Raw genomic sequence first — 17,459 nt, 5'->3', positions numbered from 1 at the left:
TCTTAAACTCTCCATACTTAAAATAGACTCTTAAACCTATAATAATATAACGTTCATTTCTGGTATAAGTTTACTTTATTCTTACCCAGCAATTTAGCAGATATGTCTCCAGTTTTGTGTTAAAATTATTGTTTATGTGTTATAGCTAATCTGATATCCTCTGCTGTTAAAAGTAACTGCAGACTTTTTCCATGTGAATTTTCACAAACCAATATAAAGCAATCTAGACGACTACTTGTGTTATTTCATCTATAATAGCTAAATGAGTTATGATTGAGTTTTCTTTAGAATAAATAGTTTGTGTTACAAACTAATGTAATAAAAGGAACTAAGGGACTGTTAACATTTAGAAAACCCAACAATAAAAAGCACAGAAAATACATTAAAGAGTAAGTTTTATCTGCAGTTTCAACGTTTAAAAATCTTTTCTGTTCTTTTTAAAAATGACTATAATGTTTCAGTACATACTGGATTTTACTTTCCTACCCTCATGTTTCCACAGGTCAGACTGTTTTCACAGATCAGACTGACAGACTGTAACTACAGTGTTATGGGTCTATAATAATTTCCCCTGGAAAACTGAAGGACTGTCGTATGAGAAGCTTTATAGAATGGTGGTTAAAAGTCAAGACTGGAGCCTAATTTCCTATAATCAAATCCTTGTTCTGCCACTTGCTGAGTAAATTGGGCCTCAGTTTCCCCTTCTGTGAAATTCAGATAATAAATTCATTAACTATTCTTAGAACAGTGCTATTCTAGAGTGTACTACTCACCATATAAGTGTTAGGTTATGTTTATTTAATATTTTCTGAAATTTCTTTCAAGTGATAATGAAAAAGAAAGATTATTCTTTAAGATGGTAAATAATATAGCATAAAACAGCTTAAACTGTTTGAGGTTTATTTTTAAAAAAAGATTCTGTGATACTAATATTGCTGCTTTTTCAACTCTAAAATATTTCTATACAAAGCTTCTGTATGCTTTTTAGGATAGCTTAAGATGCTCTATAGTTATTTTCTTCCCTAGTGAGAGTACTGAGTTACTTGTTGTCTAACTTATAAATCAAATTGCTATTATTTTCCTATTAAGAAAGAAAAGTTAGGGCTAATACTTTTACAACTTACACTCTTTTTTTTGCATGCATTGCATATTGCAAAGTGCAGGTTTGACACTTTTTACATGTGGAACTTTAACTAAGAAGCAAATATAAAGATACAAATAGAATTAGAGTCTTAATCAATGTGTTTATAAACTTAAGATAAAAAACAGAATCAGTTGTATTTGATCAGTTCTAAGTTATCGATGCTACATTTTTCAATCACTTCAAGATTCAACAAAATGGTTTTGTTAATCAGTCAATGGTGCCAATAATTAAATTCTTAATTTTAGATTCCTGATTGTTAGCTCTCCTGGGATTCTTCTCAAATTTCAGGAAAAGTAAAAAGAATAAAAAGAAGAGTTTCAGAAATATGTGCTTTATAGATATTTATTTATGTACTAATAAATTTGAAATTATATATCAAAATATACAAAACAAATGAAAATAGATAACTCATACTCATATATAGCACTTTTGGTATAGTTACAGAAAAACACAAATAGAACTCACTGGTCCCACTTTGATTTCATGAACACAGATCTCAAATGGACCCTTAATTCTGTCAGGTAATCATAAGCCCAGTGACTTTTTTACTCTTTAGAGGACTGTTTCGTAAATTCTTGTCTCCTTTCTCCTTTCCTTTAATTAGTTTTCTGTTGCTGTATAAAAGATTACCACAAACTATGGGCTTAAACAGCACACCTTTATTATCTCATAGTTTCTTTGAGTCAAGAGTCAAAAGCACTGTTAGCTGAGTCCTCGGCTCAGAGTCACAAGTCAGCAATCAAAGTACTGGCTGGGGTGTATTCTCATCTAGAGGCTTCACTGGAGTCTAATCCGATTTTAAGTTCATGTAGGTTGATGGCAGCATCCAGTTTTTTGCAGCTGTATGACTGAGGACCCCAACTTCTCATTGGCTGTTGGCAAGAGGAAGCTCTCAGAATCTAGAGGCTGCCCAAGTTCCCTGCTGTGTGACCCTCTCTACAGGCATTTCACAGTTTGGCTGTTTGCGTCTTGCAAAGCCAACAGGAAAATCTCTCTCTCTCCGTTGTGTGTTAGCAAGATGAAGTCTTATTGAACTTAAACACAGGAGTGACTTCTCACATCCTTTGCCATACAGTGTAACTTAATCAGAGTAGTGACATTCCATCCGTTTGCCATATTCTGTTGATTAGAAATCAGGTTACAATTTCTACTCACACTTAAATGGAGGAAACTATACAAGGCATAACACCAAGGGAGCAGAGATCATGGGGCCATCTAAGGATTGTCCCTGAGCACCCCAATATCTCTTGCTCCATCCTCACTCCCAGCTGATCTTACTTCCTACTTCACTGAGAAAAATGGAAGCAATAAAAAGAAAAATTGTACAAAATCACAACTTCATTTATACCCACATATTCTACCTCTCATCTATTACCATAAACTTTCCCTGCTCCTATCTAAAACCAGTAATTTCAGTTGCACATTAAACCTTATTATTTTTTCTTTACTCAAGGTCATCTCTTCAACAATTCTACCTTCTCTCTCCTTTATCTTTCAAGTTTCTGACCTCTATAGGATCATTCCCATCAGCATACATACATCTGGTTTTTTTCTCCCATCTTAAAAGACAAAACAAAACTTCTTTTAATCTCACTTCCCTCACCAGCTAATGCCCTATTTCTTATACTCCTTTGTAGCAAAACTCACAAAAATTATTTACTCTCTGTTTTCCAGTTTCTGTCTTCCCATCTTTTCTTGAATTCACTCCTATCAGGTTTTTGCCTCCATTCTACCAAAACTGTGTTTGCATAGGACATCAGTGATGATCATATAGCTACTTCCAGTTGTCTGTTCTCAATCTACGTGTTATTTGGCCTATCAGCAGTATTTGTTATAATTTGTCACTTTCACTTTCTTGGTATACTTTCATTACTTGGCTTCTAGGATATTATTGCACAACCTTGATTTTCCTCCTGTATCATACCTTGTGCTTCATCTCAAAATCCTTTGCTAGTTCTTCCCATCATCCCCCTTAATGTTGGAGTGATCCGGGTCTTAATACTTGAAACTCTTTCTGGGTATATAGTTTTCTTTCTCCTCATATAATACCTTGGCTTTTATATTCTGATGTATGCAAAATTTATGTTTCCAATGAGAGTCAGGTTTACTATGAACTAATGAAGGCTTAAGCCTTAAGATTCCTAACCTGCACAGGCTTATTACAAGGCCCTCTACCTAGTTTTATCTTTATAATTTTGAATGTAGAGGACAAAAATGTCCTCTAAAATTGTGTAAGATCCTACATAACTTGGGTTCACATTTATCTCTCATCTGGATCTCAGAGTGAAACTACAGATTATATCCAGTTTCCCACTCAGCATTGCCACATCCATATCTAATGGACATCTTTAATTTAGGAGTCCTAAAACTACTCCAAACCTGCTCCACCTATGGGCTTTACCGTCTCAGTTGAAGCAATTCCATACATCCACTTTGTCAGATCAGTAATCTTGGATTCATCCTCATCTCTTTTCTTTAATACCCAAAATCCAGTTCCTATAAGAAATAATGTTGACTCTACCATTAAAAAATATATAGAATGTTGACCACTTCTCATTACATCTACTGCTACCCTAGTCCAAGCCTGAATTATTACAAAGGCCTCTGTATAGGTTTCTCTGACTTTCTACCTTTGCTCCCCAAAGTCTGTTCTCCACTGAGTGGACTATGGCTTCTAAAATATGTCAGTTTTTAAAAATTACACCTGTGATAGTTTTCCACTGAACTCAGCAAAAGCCAATATCCCCAAAATGACATCCATTAAGTTACAAGATATGGACATTGCCACATTACCATTTTCACTTCATTTCCTACCACTTGCCTCCTTCCTCACCCTGCCCCAGGCAAATTCACCTGCTTGCGTTTCCTTGCAGACATTAGGCATGTGCTTGCCTCTCTGTACAGGAAATTCTCTTATCTCAGAGGTCTACTTGGCTAACACCTTCATAGTCCTCAAGTCTTTGTTCAAAATTCACCTCTCAAAACCCTATTGAGAAGGATATACCTGGCCACCCTATTTGATACTGCAACCTGGCCTCCCCATTCTCCCAAGTACTTCTGATTCCCTTTATCCTGCTGTATTTTTTTCCATTGCCTCATGGAATACTACATACTTTGCTTATTATCATATTTATTGTGTATTGTCAGTCTCACTTTCCTAGAAAATAAGTTACATGAGAACCGTGGTCTTTGTTTTATTCTCTTATGTATTAAGAAGCACTAACCAGGAGCATTATAGGTTCTCAATATTTGTTGAGTGACTAGTATTAGTTGGAAGAATACGCTTATGGTCTATATGTTAAAAAACTCATTTTTTATTTTTGAAAATCCCTTCTTCAAGTGAAATTTTGCAATAATAATAAAAGCCATGTGGTATTAACGCAAACAAATATAATTGGTCAATGAAACATAAAAGAAATTTCGGAAATATCAATAGATCCAAGTACATATGGGAACTTAACTGTATTCTATCATTCATTAAGAAAGGTAGTGTAATTTAGGGATTAAGAGAATTGTACTCTTAGGCCATAATTCCTAGCTTCTTTGCCACTTCCTAATTTTCTGATTTAAGGAAACATCCTTAACTTCACCATGTGTTTTCTGTTTGTAAAATGAATAATAACAGTGCCTCCTTCATAGGGTTGTCATGATTCTTAAATAAATCAGTACATGAGAAGCATTTAGAACACTGCCTGGTCCAGAGTAATAGTTGAGTCATTTTATTTATTTTAGAAAAGGATGTTTTATTTAATAAATGGTGCTGGCATACTTGACTGTCCACCTGAAATAAAATAAATTTGACCTCTGCCTTGTACAATATATAAAAATAAATCTCAGTGCGTACAAGATTGAAACTGTAAGACTATTTGATGAAATTATGGTGTGTGAAATCAAGTTGAGGATGACTTTCTTAAGCAAGAAGGAAATCTAAAACATAAAGGAATAGGTTAGAACATTCAAATATATAAATATTTTATATTTTGGTATAGTAGAATAATACACCATTAATAAGCAAAAGGTGACAGTACCCTTGGAAAAATATGTTGAACACATATGACAGTGAATTAATTACTATACAGAGAAACCCTAGATTGATATTAAAAAATAAAAACCCAGGAGAAAAAAATAGGTCAAGATTATGAAAAGGCAGTTTACAGAAGAGGAAATGGAAATGCCCAATAAACATATGAAAGCATGTTTAACCTTACCAAGCATCAGGAAAATTTGAATCAACATCACAAGATTATATATATTTTTTACCAGATAGACAGAATTTTATGTGTGTGTATATAATACACATATATCAAGAACACAAAAATTTATCTCTGTGTGTGTGCCTGTGTGTGTGTGCATGTGTTTATAAATTAAAAGTGCTGTCAAGAATAGAGGAAATAGGGCTTCCTTGGTGGCGCAGTGGTTGAGAGTCCACCTGCTGATGCAGGGGACACGGGTTCGTGCCCCGGTCCGGGAAGATCCCGCATGCCGCGGAGCGGCTGGGCCCGTGAGCCATGGCCTCTGAGCCTGCGCGTCCGGAGCCTGTGCTCCGCAACGGGAGAGGCCACAACAGTGAGAGAGGCCCACGTACCACAAAAAAAAAAAAAAATATATATATATATATATATAGGAAATAATCATTTTCATACACTGTTGATATAAGAGATGCTATAATATTACAGCTTTTGAGAATCTACCCAGTAAAATTTAATGTACCAATACATAGAAATATAGACAAAGATGTGTGTTGCAGTAGTATTCACAGTGGCAACAGTTGGAAAACCATCTGCTTTAACAGGAGAGTGGCTGAATAAATATGGTATTGTAGAATATTATGTGGTGAAGCTATTAAAAATAATGAGTTAGAGCCATATAAATTGGCCTAGAATAGTGTTTGTAATATATTAACTAAAGAAAATTAAGTTGCTAAGAAACATATGGCCTTATTTTTAAGTCAGAAATATCCTGTGTTCATGTATCATCAGGGTGATGACAAGGAATATGAACATTATTAACTTTTTATGTTTCTACTTTGTTTTTAAAGTGTTAACTAAGGGAATGTAAAACAAGATGGAAAAAAATAATGGCTCCAGTTGCGATATTATGTAATGTTCTAAGGAATATAAAGTGGTAACTTTCCAAAAGATTGAGAAAGATTGGACTGTCTTTGATAGATATCTGTTTGGACTACTTGACTCCTTCATTTCCTAGTTGTGGGATGCTTTTTGAGGAGTTTCAAGAAGGATCACAAGAGAGGCTTTAAGGATCAGAGGAGACATTTATTAAGTGGCAAAGGAACTGTAATATTTTTCTTTATTCTTTGTTAATTAATATATCAAAAGTTCTCAATTCTAGCCTCATCAAAATTACCTGTGTAGATTCTTATTTAATAGATTTAGGATGAGATTAGCCATCTATATTTGAAGAGTTGGAAAAATGTTTCCTGAAGCCTCTTGTTATTTGGGAATCACCATTTACCATATGAAAAATGCACAGTAGTTTATTAAAAATACGATAATTATATAATTGTGTATTACATAACACAATCTCTTCACAACTTCGACTTTTTAATGAAATAACACACTTTGAATATTATTTGATTAACATTAAATTAAAGAACAAATATTTGATTTGATTTGTGCGCAAGTGGAAGGGAAAGTGTTAGTATTATCACTGAAAACAGAAAAGGTTACTAATTAATACAATTTAAATCTATGAAGAAATATTATACAAAGGATGATTGTCTTTTCAGATAGCAGTAGTAGTCTTTTGACTGTTACCAAATACAGTTAGAGGTTCTCTAACCATGGAAATATTTATATATGCAGATTACATTACTGTTTTTAAAGATTATTTAGCAATATTCTTGCCAAAATTTATGGCGGAGAGCTAAATGAGCACTTCCTAACCATACCCATTCCACTGCAAACTTCTAATTTTGTTAGTGTGCTATGCTGTAGATGGTTTGTCCTTCACACCCAGTGATGGGCATCAGAGGATCTTCCTGAGGGCAAGTTAAGAATTACTGCTGAAAGCAGCACACCGTTAATATTTTCCGGTTAGAATTATAACACATCACTTAGTAAATACCATGTTATGTGACCTTCCAAAGTCCCTTCTAAAGGTTTGATTTCATATGAAGGCATATTTATATTTATGGAAAGCCTAGGGCTTTTCAAGTTTTCATATTGAAAAAATGGTAAACTTCAGGGGAAAAGAGTTAATGAAATATGAAATGTTCCTTATTTTACATCCCATATATGGCTCAGTCACTGATAAAAGTACAGAGTGTCTTGTCTAGTGTTGGCTGGTAAGTAGGCAGATATGCAATATTCTTCGTCTTTCTGGACTACCTAGTAGGTAAAGGTGGTTGTTTGTTTCATCAGCATTCTCCCTGCAGTCATAGCTCTGGTAGTTCTTGCACACAGTGTGTTCTCAAGACAGAACGTTATATGTGCCTTTAGATAACTAAAGCACTTAGTGCCTCATTACTCCAGAATGTGCACTAGTCTTGCTCTGTGTGTGTGTATATATACCCTTCAACAGAATTTTTCTATCTTTCAAATAGAGCCATATAAAATGGAAAATACATAAAACAGGAAAACCAGGTAGTTATCAAGTTTATTTTCAATATTTTAATTTTATTTTAAAAAAGCTTAGAAATAGGAAAATCTTTGCATATTCTCTCTGATAATATCTTTTCATATTCTCATAGTTTTGCCAGATTGAGGAGTTTGATACCTGATCACTGTGGAATAAAAATTGTTTCTCGTTTTTTCTAATATTTTAATCTTTGATTTGGGAATATTCCAGTTGATCTTTTTCACCTTTTCTTCTGAACCTCGTACCTTATAATTAATTTTATTGGTCTTTGGTTTAGCTATTGTTTTCTTCCTTCCATTAGGTGATACAGTCCTTCAGTTACTCTTTAAAAATATATTTGAGAAAGGAAGTGATCTGTTTCATTAACTTTAGCCAAATAATGGCTATAAAAATAATGTATTTTTATTTGTGATTCACTAAGTATTAGAAGTGAATTACTTCAATCCATATGTAGGAAAAAAATTTAGTTTTATGACTAATAATACATTTTGTTAAATTGCAGACATTTTTCTGTAGCTTTTTATATATTAGTCAATATGTATTTGCACATTACAAGTATTAATGTAATAAGAAAAATTCAGGACATTTTCATTTCTTAATGACAGTCATTTGTGATAGTAAACTGTCAACTTCCCTTTACTAATAAGACACTGAAATGTAGGCAACTATTATTTTTTAAAAAACAAATATTGCCTTCAGAAAAATTCTTGGTGAAATTAAAATATAAGAAATGTTGAACTAGCTTGATTAGTAAATATAAAATACAAGCAACTGTAATTTGATATCAATAATATTTTAAATCATGTTAAAATATGGTACATCAATCTGTCATTAACTAATTAATAATAATACTTAATTTTAATGGTAAAAATGGCTTAATCAAAAATTTGTAAAAGAAAAATAATCCAAATTGTGAAAATCTTTTTAATAATTAGTTACCTAGTTATATAAGTTTAAATAGAGATCAGTTTTTAAACATAGTTGAGAAATTTACTTCCACTAATATCAAATTAGTTTGCTTACATTGTAGAATATTAAATCAACCCATGTACCAAACTCAGACTTTTAAATAGCTTTATATTCCTAGATTAGATTAACTTTGTGGTTTTCCTAAACAAGCATTTAGCATAATTACATGATTCTTATTTAAAACTATGATTTTAAATTTTCTTGTTTTAAAATTTTAAAGTATTTTATAAATCTGCTTTTCTGTCATTTATCAAATCATTTTATATACACATTTAAATGTTTATTAGTATTTATTGTACCACATGTCTGGAAGCTTCATGAAAGTGAGATCTTAACCTTTTTATTTAACTCTGTATTTCCAACATCTGGAACAGTACCTGGAACTCAGTAAATAATTGTTCAATGAATACCAAAAATATACAAAATTTATTTTTAATGAATTGTTTATTCTGCTTTTGTGGCATTTGTTTATTCAGCATCCTAATTTGGGGATAATTTTTCTATTTCCTTTTGTTATACTAATTTTTAAAAATTTAATACAAGGTTTATATGGTAAGAAAAAAAGCTCATCTGAAACCCAACCTCTATTATTTTCTTTATTTCAGTTTTATCTGCATATAATTTTACACTGTTTAATTCAAATTCTACATATACATTTATGTATTTTTAAAATTTTGCATAGATATTTTCCACATTATTTTATAGCTTTATATAGTGTCTTTACACTGTTCTGTGTATATGACATTTTCCATGTTTTGGATTATTTCCCAGATGGATCACAGAAGGAGAGAAACTAAGTTAAAGATTATGCTCATTTTATAACTTAATGTGTTCTATAAGGTGATTTCCAAAAGCTGATATATACTGCCACAGAAAAGGGATTAAAAGAAAGAGATTAGTAGTTAAGCCATTCCCTCATTTTCATTTGGTTTGCCTTTGTTTTTTTTTTTTTTTTGGTGATTAATTTTGTTGCTCTGCTTTGAATATCTTTGATTCTTTTAGAAGTTAAATATTTTCTTATCCTGCACAATTCTTTGCTGTCCACTATTTAATGAACTGTTTGTTCATTTTTACCTTCCACTGGATTACCTTATCCATTTCTCTGGCTTTAAATACTATCTCTATGTTAACTCTCAAACTCATAGCCAATCACCTACATATCATTGATATCTTCACTTGGATGACTGGTAGGCATTTCAAACTTAATATATCCAAAATAGAATTCCTGATTCCCTCTATCCTTTTCTTTCACACCTTTCCATTATCTCCTTCAGTAAACAGCCCCTACTTTCATGTGCATGGCTGTTTTTCACTTTTTCAATTGATTTCAATCAATTTCACTTAAATTGATTGTTGTAACCTTTAAAATATTAAGTTGAAAATATTAGTTTTCATATAAAAAGCCCAAATATTTCAAATATGTTTTTCCACTAATAAGAATTAAGAAATCTGAACATATATCTTGTATACATGCCCTGAAAGAGATGAGCCAAAAAGAGAGGGTTTAAAAATAATAATAATAGTTTCAAAGAGCTTTTTGATAATTTGACACATGGATGATAATGGCAAATGGGACTTCCAGAAATTTAACCTCAGTTTAGTAAAAGCTGGTTTAGTAAGCATTAAGAAGGCAATACCCCAAATTATTTTCATTTGTAAATAATGAGCTGCTCTATAATAGTTTATCATTTACAACCCTCATAGTTTCTTCATAATTACTTGACTTCTAGTAGTATTCTTTTTTGATATCATTATGTCTAGCTTTTTTTTCACTTCCTTCTTATAAAGAATAGATTTCTCCTATTTTTCTTATTCCTAAGTATATCCCTCTCTGAAATGTAATATGGTATATTTTTAAAATATGCAACAGTCATCAAAAGAAAAAAAACTTGGAATAATGCTTCAAGGGGAAAAGTAAAAAATATATGAAGTAAAAAAAAATAGTTCAGTTAAACTTTATTTGCCTTTAGAAATTTTTTGGTGATTATCATTCATTTTTCTGTCTTGTTCCAAAGAGATACAAAAAAGAGGTATACTGTCATTTTCTGCCATGTCTTACAGCCAGAGGGGAAAGTAAAGTATGGCCCTTTGGAAGAAGATATAAAATGGATGATGTATGGTCTCCACAAAACTTTTTAAATTCAATTATTTTAAGGTAAAAATGCAATTGCTTGAAGCAAGGCAAGGTGTGGGAGGTAACTGCACCGGTTATGAATTGTGATTATAATTCAGTAGATACTGTCATTTTGTCATCTTATTAATTGATCCAGTTCATTGCTTAATCAAGTAAACACTAATATGTTTATATTCTAGACTTTTAGAACCAATCTGACCACATTTTTTATGGCTAAAGAAGCCTAGCCACAAGCTTGATTAGTAAGAAGCTGTAAAATTACATAGGAAAAACATAATACATTGATGAAAACTTAAGAAAAAGGCATATAGTGCATATGTAATTAGTGTACTCTTATTGGATTTTTAAATGACAAATCTGTGTTACTGATATCAGGAATTTTATGACAAGATTAAAACATCTGTATATTTGTCTTTTTGTAAATTTCAGTATGGGTGCAATATAATTTGAATTTTAGATTTTAGAGATGATAAAGTTGTTTTTGTTTTAAGAACCCAGTGTTGTATTTTACACACACACACACACACACACACACTCCTGCATGGCCATGCTGGAGTCTTTCAAATACTTTATTATTTAGTTCTTACATAAATCCATATATTTTGCATTACATTCAAGCTGCTCTGGAAGACATAAGATTTCAGCAAGCAAAAATGTGTGAGTTAAAGGGGAAGAACAGTGTTGGAAATATAGGCAACATTTTAGTCATTTGGAACAAATGAATAAACGAAGGCAAAGACCTAGAAAAACAACTAATATAGAGTATATTTAAGAACTAGCAGGTAAAGTTTGGATTCAGCATAGAATACTAGTCATAGAAAATGAAACTGGGAAAACAAGTTGGGGACAGGGTATGGAGAATTTGGAATATCTACATAAGGAGTCTGGATAATTTAGTGGGTAGCTGGAACGAGATCATTGAAGGCTGTCGATTAGGGCTTTTTAATAATGCTAAAATAAAAACTCATCCACAGTCTTATCAAGTTGTCTGGTTTTATAGATGATGAAACTGAAGTGATTGAGGAAGGTCACACAGCAGAGCCAGGGTGAAGGTCCATATGTCCTAACTGTCAATTCTAGATTCTTTTTATTACACCACACATTCCTTTAGATAGACTAAAGCAGTAGGACTGGCAAGAAGCATTTCAGGGGAAAAAAAATCAACAGTGCATAACAGGATGTAGAGATCTAGGGAGCAAGAGAAGGCACAGATGACTTCCAGGTTTAAAACCTGGTGTTGGCAGTAGGTGGGGGGTAAGGATATATGAGAGAACATAGCATAGTATTTTACGATAGGTATAAAGACATGCTTATGAAAACTGTACTGCCTTGAATTTGGTTATCAAAAGTAAGTAGATTAAACACACATAGAGAGTTGGAAGAGCTGCTTTTTCATTCATTTTGGATATTTCATGTAGCTCTGTCATACGTACTTTGTCAGAGCAGTACTTTTTAGAAAGACAGTTATTTATATATTTTAAAATCTATAATCAAAAGAAAGATACACTTTTTTCAGTTTACTTTGGTCAGCAGTTCAGTGTGGATCCCCCCACATGACACATACCTCTCCAATGGCCACTAATAAATGGTGCCTCAGTAGCCTAAGGTGTAATACATTAGGCAAATGAAAGAAATTTATCCTATTAGATCATGTATATCTCAGTAAAAGATACGTTAAATAATGCACTCATGTCTCTTTACCAGAGTTATGACATCTTGACTTTTAGAGCATCAAGAGATACAGTAAACTGTCAGTATTTCTTTTGGATAGGCAAATACTACATGATATAACAAGAACTTATTTTCAAGGATACTGTTTTGTCGATTACAGGTTATTGAAATCCAATTCTAAGTGTCTTAACCAAAACAAAAAAAAAAGAGGGGGGGAAATTATATTGATTCTGTGCTGGCTTTATACATGGTTAGATTCAGATGCCAAAATGGTATCAGAAACGTCTCTCTCTCCATTTCTGAAGTCTCCTTTTATCTAAGTCAACTTAAAATTATTTTCAGTCAGCTTCTTCCTCTTTCCATATAGTGACAAGATAGCACTAGTAATATCAAGCTTGTGTTCTGCTAGATTAAACACACAGTTACTTCCATCCCAACAATTTCACAGATTCTTAAGGCTAACTCTTATTGGACCATCCTGTGTCATGTGCTCAGTCCCAAATCAGTACCTGCTACGAGTGTGGAAAGTGTGATATGCAGGCTTCTTAGGTCATGTGTCCAGTTCCAGAGGTATTGGAAGGTGGTCAGCCTTACCTAAAGTACATGGCACTCAGAATGAGAGAGGGTTATTTCCTGAAGGAAAACTGAAGTCTCTTGTTGTAAGGAAGATCGACGTCAGCTGACTGAATGAATGAAATAGCAGGTATCCACAATTGATAGGAATTGCTTTGAAAATGTAAAGCAGTACATATATAGTGTATAACATGGCAGCCCTAAATAAAATAGTTCATACTATTAATTGAGCTATCTTAAATTATACTGGAACTTGTTTTGCATTTATTTTAAAGTATCGCTTTATGAAATAGTTCAATAATTTTCCTGCCATGATAATGAAGAAATACGATGCCTACAGACACTGTCATTCTTTTTTAAGACCATAATGAATTGGGGTTCTTATTTGGCAAAGGAGTAAATGTGTTTTTCTTAGTGCTTATTTTTTTTCTTAATGCTTATTTTTAATCAGAAACGTATCAATATTAAAGCCTACCTATTTGGTATTTTTAACTCTTTCCATGGGATTCCCATAGAGGTTCTTTTGTGGTTGCAAATAGAGAAACAGCCACTTCATTACTTTTTTTTCTGAAAAGTTGATGCTAGTAAAATTAGTATAATTATACTGTTAATCTTACTTCATGTTTCTTTGATATAACAATTATAAGTCTAGGAATAAGTAAAATTCTTTAAAAATAATATCATTATTTAAGCAGATCATCACTACTAAAATGGACTTAGGTTTGAACAGGAACTCTCCAGCACAGAGCAACCTCATTGGGAATGTCTGACAGTAAAGGATAGGCTACTGATAGTACAAAAATGAAACATGATCATCTCTCAAAGATTTTCTTATCCCTTTTTCTTCCAGTTAAGCTTTCTGTCTCCTTTGTACCCTTTATATATTTCTGTACCCACACTTTTAAGACTTGAATGCACTGACACATTGACACATCTGTTTTCTATAACTGATCTGGAAGTTCCTTAAAGACAGAAACAGTGCCACATGTATCCTTTATTTCTAGCTCCCAACACAGGGCCTGGGCCACTCAATAAGCATTTCATAGAAGATTGGGTGGATTGTAGCAACTGTAGCAACTGTAGATCATAGTTCTGAAGGGAAAACTGATTTGTAACTGTCAGGAATATATCTGATTTAGCTGATACATGTTACACCAAATAATTGTATGCTATTTAAGGTCCAGTTTTTCTTCAGAAATAAGAATATTACATTAAGTCAGTGTGTTAACAGACTTCACCAATGAAAATGAAGTCACGGGTACAATTAAAATTTGCTATTTGTCATTTCAGTGGGGATGCAAACACAGATTTTCCTTTTTTAAAAAATAAATTTATTATTTATTTATGTCTGCGTTGGGTCTTCGTTGCTGCACGCAGACTTTCTCTGGTTGCGGCGAGCGGGGGCTACTCTTCGTTGCAGCGCGTGGGCTTCTCATTGTGGTGGCTTCTCTTGTTGCGGAGCACAGGCTCTAGGCACACGGGCTTCAGTAGTTGTGGCTCGCGGCCTCTAGAGTGCAGGCTCAGTAGTTGCGCACGGGCTTAGTTGCTCCGCGGCATGTGGGGTCTTCCCGGACTAGGGCTTGAACCCGTGTCCGCTGCATTGGCAGGCGGATTTTTAACCACTGCGCCACCAGGGAAGTCCTGGAGATTTTCCTTTAGGTAAATGCTGTATTCCTATATCTAAGAAGTAAGCCAATAGGTTATCTCACATAATTCTCCACACTCGTTTCCTCCAACCCCCACCCAATCAGTGTTCAGTTGCCCACCATCTCCAAGCTTCCACACCTGCTTTTTGGCTCTGATCTGATGCATAGAGTGGAAATAGAACATTACTCTCTCTGAGATATTATACAAATGAATTAATTTTTCTTTTTGTCTCAACTTGTTTTCAGAGGGTCTCTTTCCTCTCTGTGTCCGTATTAGATTAATATTAAATGTGCAAATAAATATGGATTTTTTTTAAACTTTTCAGAGAAAAAAGTGTAATTCTAAGAGGTTTTCATGTCCTTGTGTCAGAAATAAAAGTTGGGTAACTTTCAGTGGCTAGGCTACTAAGTATATTTATTAAACTTGGAATTTAATAACTTACATTTACATTTTCTTTAATTTTCTAATTTCTAAGATTATTCATTGTAAGCAGAATTATTCCTGTCTAAAGTTGATAAATGCTACATATTACAAATATTAATATGTAATCACTAATGTCTTCTGTTAAATCATAACACACCTTTATTTATTTCTATGTGGACAAATGTCAGTTATACCAACAAAATTTGGAGGCTACATCAGTATTTGGTAAAACAACAAATACAAATATGTCTGACAGTACTTCATATAAGATTATTTCAAATAGTTAAAACTAAAATCCAGAAAATGTGCTTACTACATAAGGACATCTTTAATATAAAGATAGATGATGTGTGTAATTCTTTAATTTGCAAAGATACATATTTTTTTGAAGATGTTTACTTTTATGAAAAGTTCACATACTATTTCTGAAATATATGTTATTTCAGAATTTTTGAATATTTAAAAGAAAAAATGATTAAAGGGAAAAATTTAAAAAGGAAGGACAAGGTAATGTGCTTGTGTAAGTAATATAAGTACTGTGCACATATTTGCAAGTTCTTCTGGAAGGATAAACGAGTCCTAGAGTTAAAAGAAAAGGTTATAGGTGCAATAAATATAGTATGAGACTGGTATGCAGTGTAGTAGAAATTAACATCATCTTCACGTACCTTATACAAGCTTAAGGTGATTTTAGAGTGTATGTTATAAAATTATATATTTCATTACTTTTTATTGACAGTCTATAGGATAGTTCCCATAATTAACCTCTCATGTGCTATTCTCTTCGTGGGTTATAATCATACAGGCAATCATTACATTGAGCAAAACAGGAGTGATATTAAAATTTAAAGTAATTTAAGAACAGCTCTTTCAAAAGTCTTGGTTGATTAATATATTTTTCTTCATAAAAAAATTACGTTGAAACACCTCAATTTGTCAGTATATAAATGTTTTCAACAATATTGTTTCGCAAAAATGTTTCTCATTTTGAAAAGAAATATTCACAAAATATAATTATATTTAACATTTGGATTTTTAAATCCTTAAAAGTAAATTTTCTTAATATTTTATGTGCACAGGATAAAATGTAAGGATGATTCTAATCTTATAATTGGTGTAAGATGTAATCATGGTTTAACTTTCTAATTATATCACTTTAACATATTTCAGCATTTCAGACAAATAATTTTCTACCAAAAAGTCTGTGAACAAAATTAACAAATTAACATTTTAAAAAAATTATTTCTCAGTCTACTTCTTGAAACTGAATGCACTTAATCAGGGGAATATGAGGGATATATTTGACATTCTGAAGAAATGTCTCTAGAAAATTTAGATTTTTTTCAAAAAAAATGAAATGATTATATAGACAAATTGTAATGAAACAAATTTCTACTGTGACTATAAATTATATGTGTGGTAAGAAAAGTTGTGTGCTATGTGTGTGTATGTGTTTAATACATGTAAATATATTTATGAGGTAGCCCAGTCTAGCATTTGAATTTATACTTTCACTGCTTGCTACCTTCCTAAAAATGCATGGCTCTATTTTTTAAAAAATATCTTTATCCAGATCTGTGTTTTAAAGATAACATGACAATACTTGCTAAAAATTAACTAATGAGATATCTCATAGATGATCTCAACTAAATTTCTGCTCAAATTTCAACAGATATTTCAGCCTGCCCGTTTAAATGTTTGGGACAAGGAAAGCAGTTCCTTCAGTGCTTTGTCAGTGACAGAACATTCACAATTTTTTATCTACCTGATGAGTCATAAAACAGTGTCATATGTATCTTTGTGCTACCAAAACATAACTTTAAATGTTAATATCTGTATTATAATTTTAAGGATTATAAAAGTAACATACTGATTTTATACCTCTTTATAATAGTATTTGATTATGATTAAATAAATAAAAATATGCTGGGTTTTGTAGCTGGATGTTTCAGAACAAATTAGCTAAAATGCCTATACTTCATACAGTCACATTGAATCGTTGTAAGTATTCATGTGACTACAGTAAGTTTTCAGTAACCTTTAACAGTATGGTTGTAAGCTCTGTTTTTAAAAATGTAGCTATTACTGCCAAAAAGAGAATGATCTACCGAATCAAAATAGTCATTTTACAAATTTAGATAGAACATCCATGTAATATCATTCTCAAATAGCGCCTAACCTACCTGAAAGCAATTGAAAATTTTTATATTATTTAGAGATACTTGTTAGTTTTATAAAGTTATAGGTTGGTGTCAGTTTAGTTGAAAAACTAAAATACTACTACTAATAAATATATTGACC

The 17,459-nt window shown here is 32.3% G+C and overlaps 1 protein-coding gene across 5 annotated transcripts in view; it reads left to right on the top strand.

The window, feature by feature from the left end:
- The window catches only part of NOVA1 (NOVA alternative splicing regulator 1), a 138,784-nt gene that overhangs the window by 116,687 nt on the left and 4,638 nt on the right, over positions 1 to 17,459 (top strand). The gene's annotated exons all lie outside the window — the stretch shown is intronic.

This window comes from Orcinus orca, chromosome 2 (genome assembly GCF_937001465.1).
Source record: "Orcinus orca chromosome 2, mOrcOrc1.1, whole genome shotgun sequence".
Classification (NCBI taxonomy): Eukaryota; Metazoa; Chordata; class Mammalia; order Artiodactyla; family Delphinidae; genus Orcinus; species Orcinus orca.
This window is presented reverse-complemented; position numbering and strand designations above follow the sequence as displayed.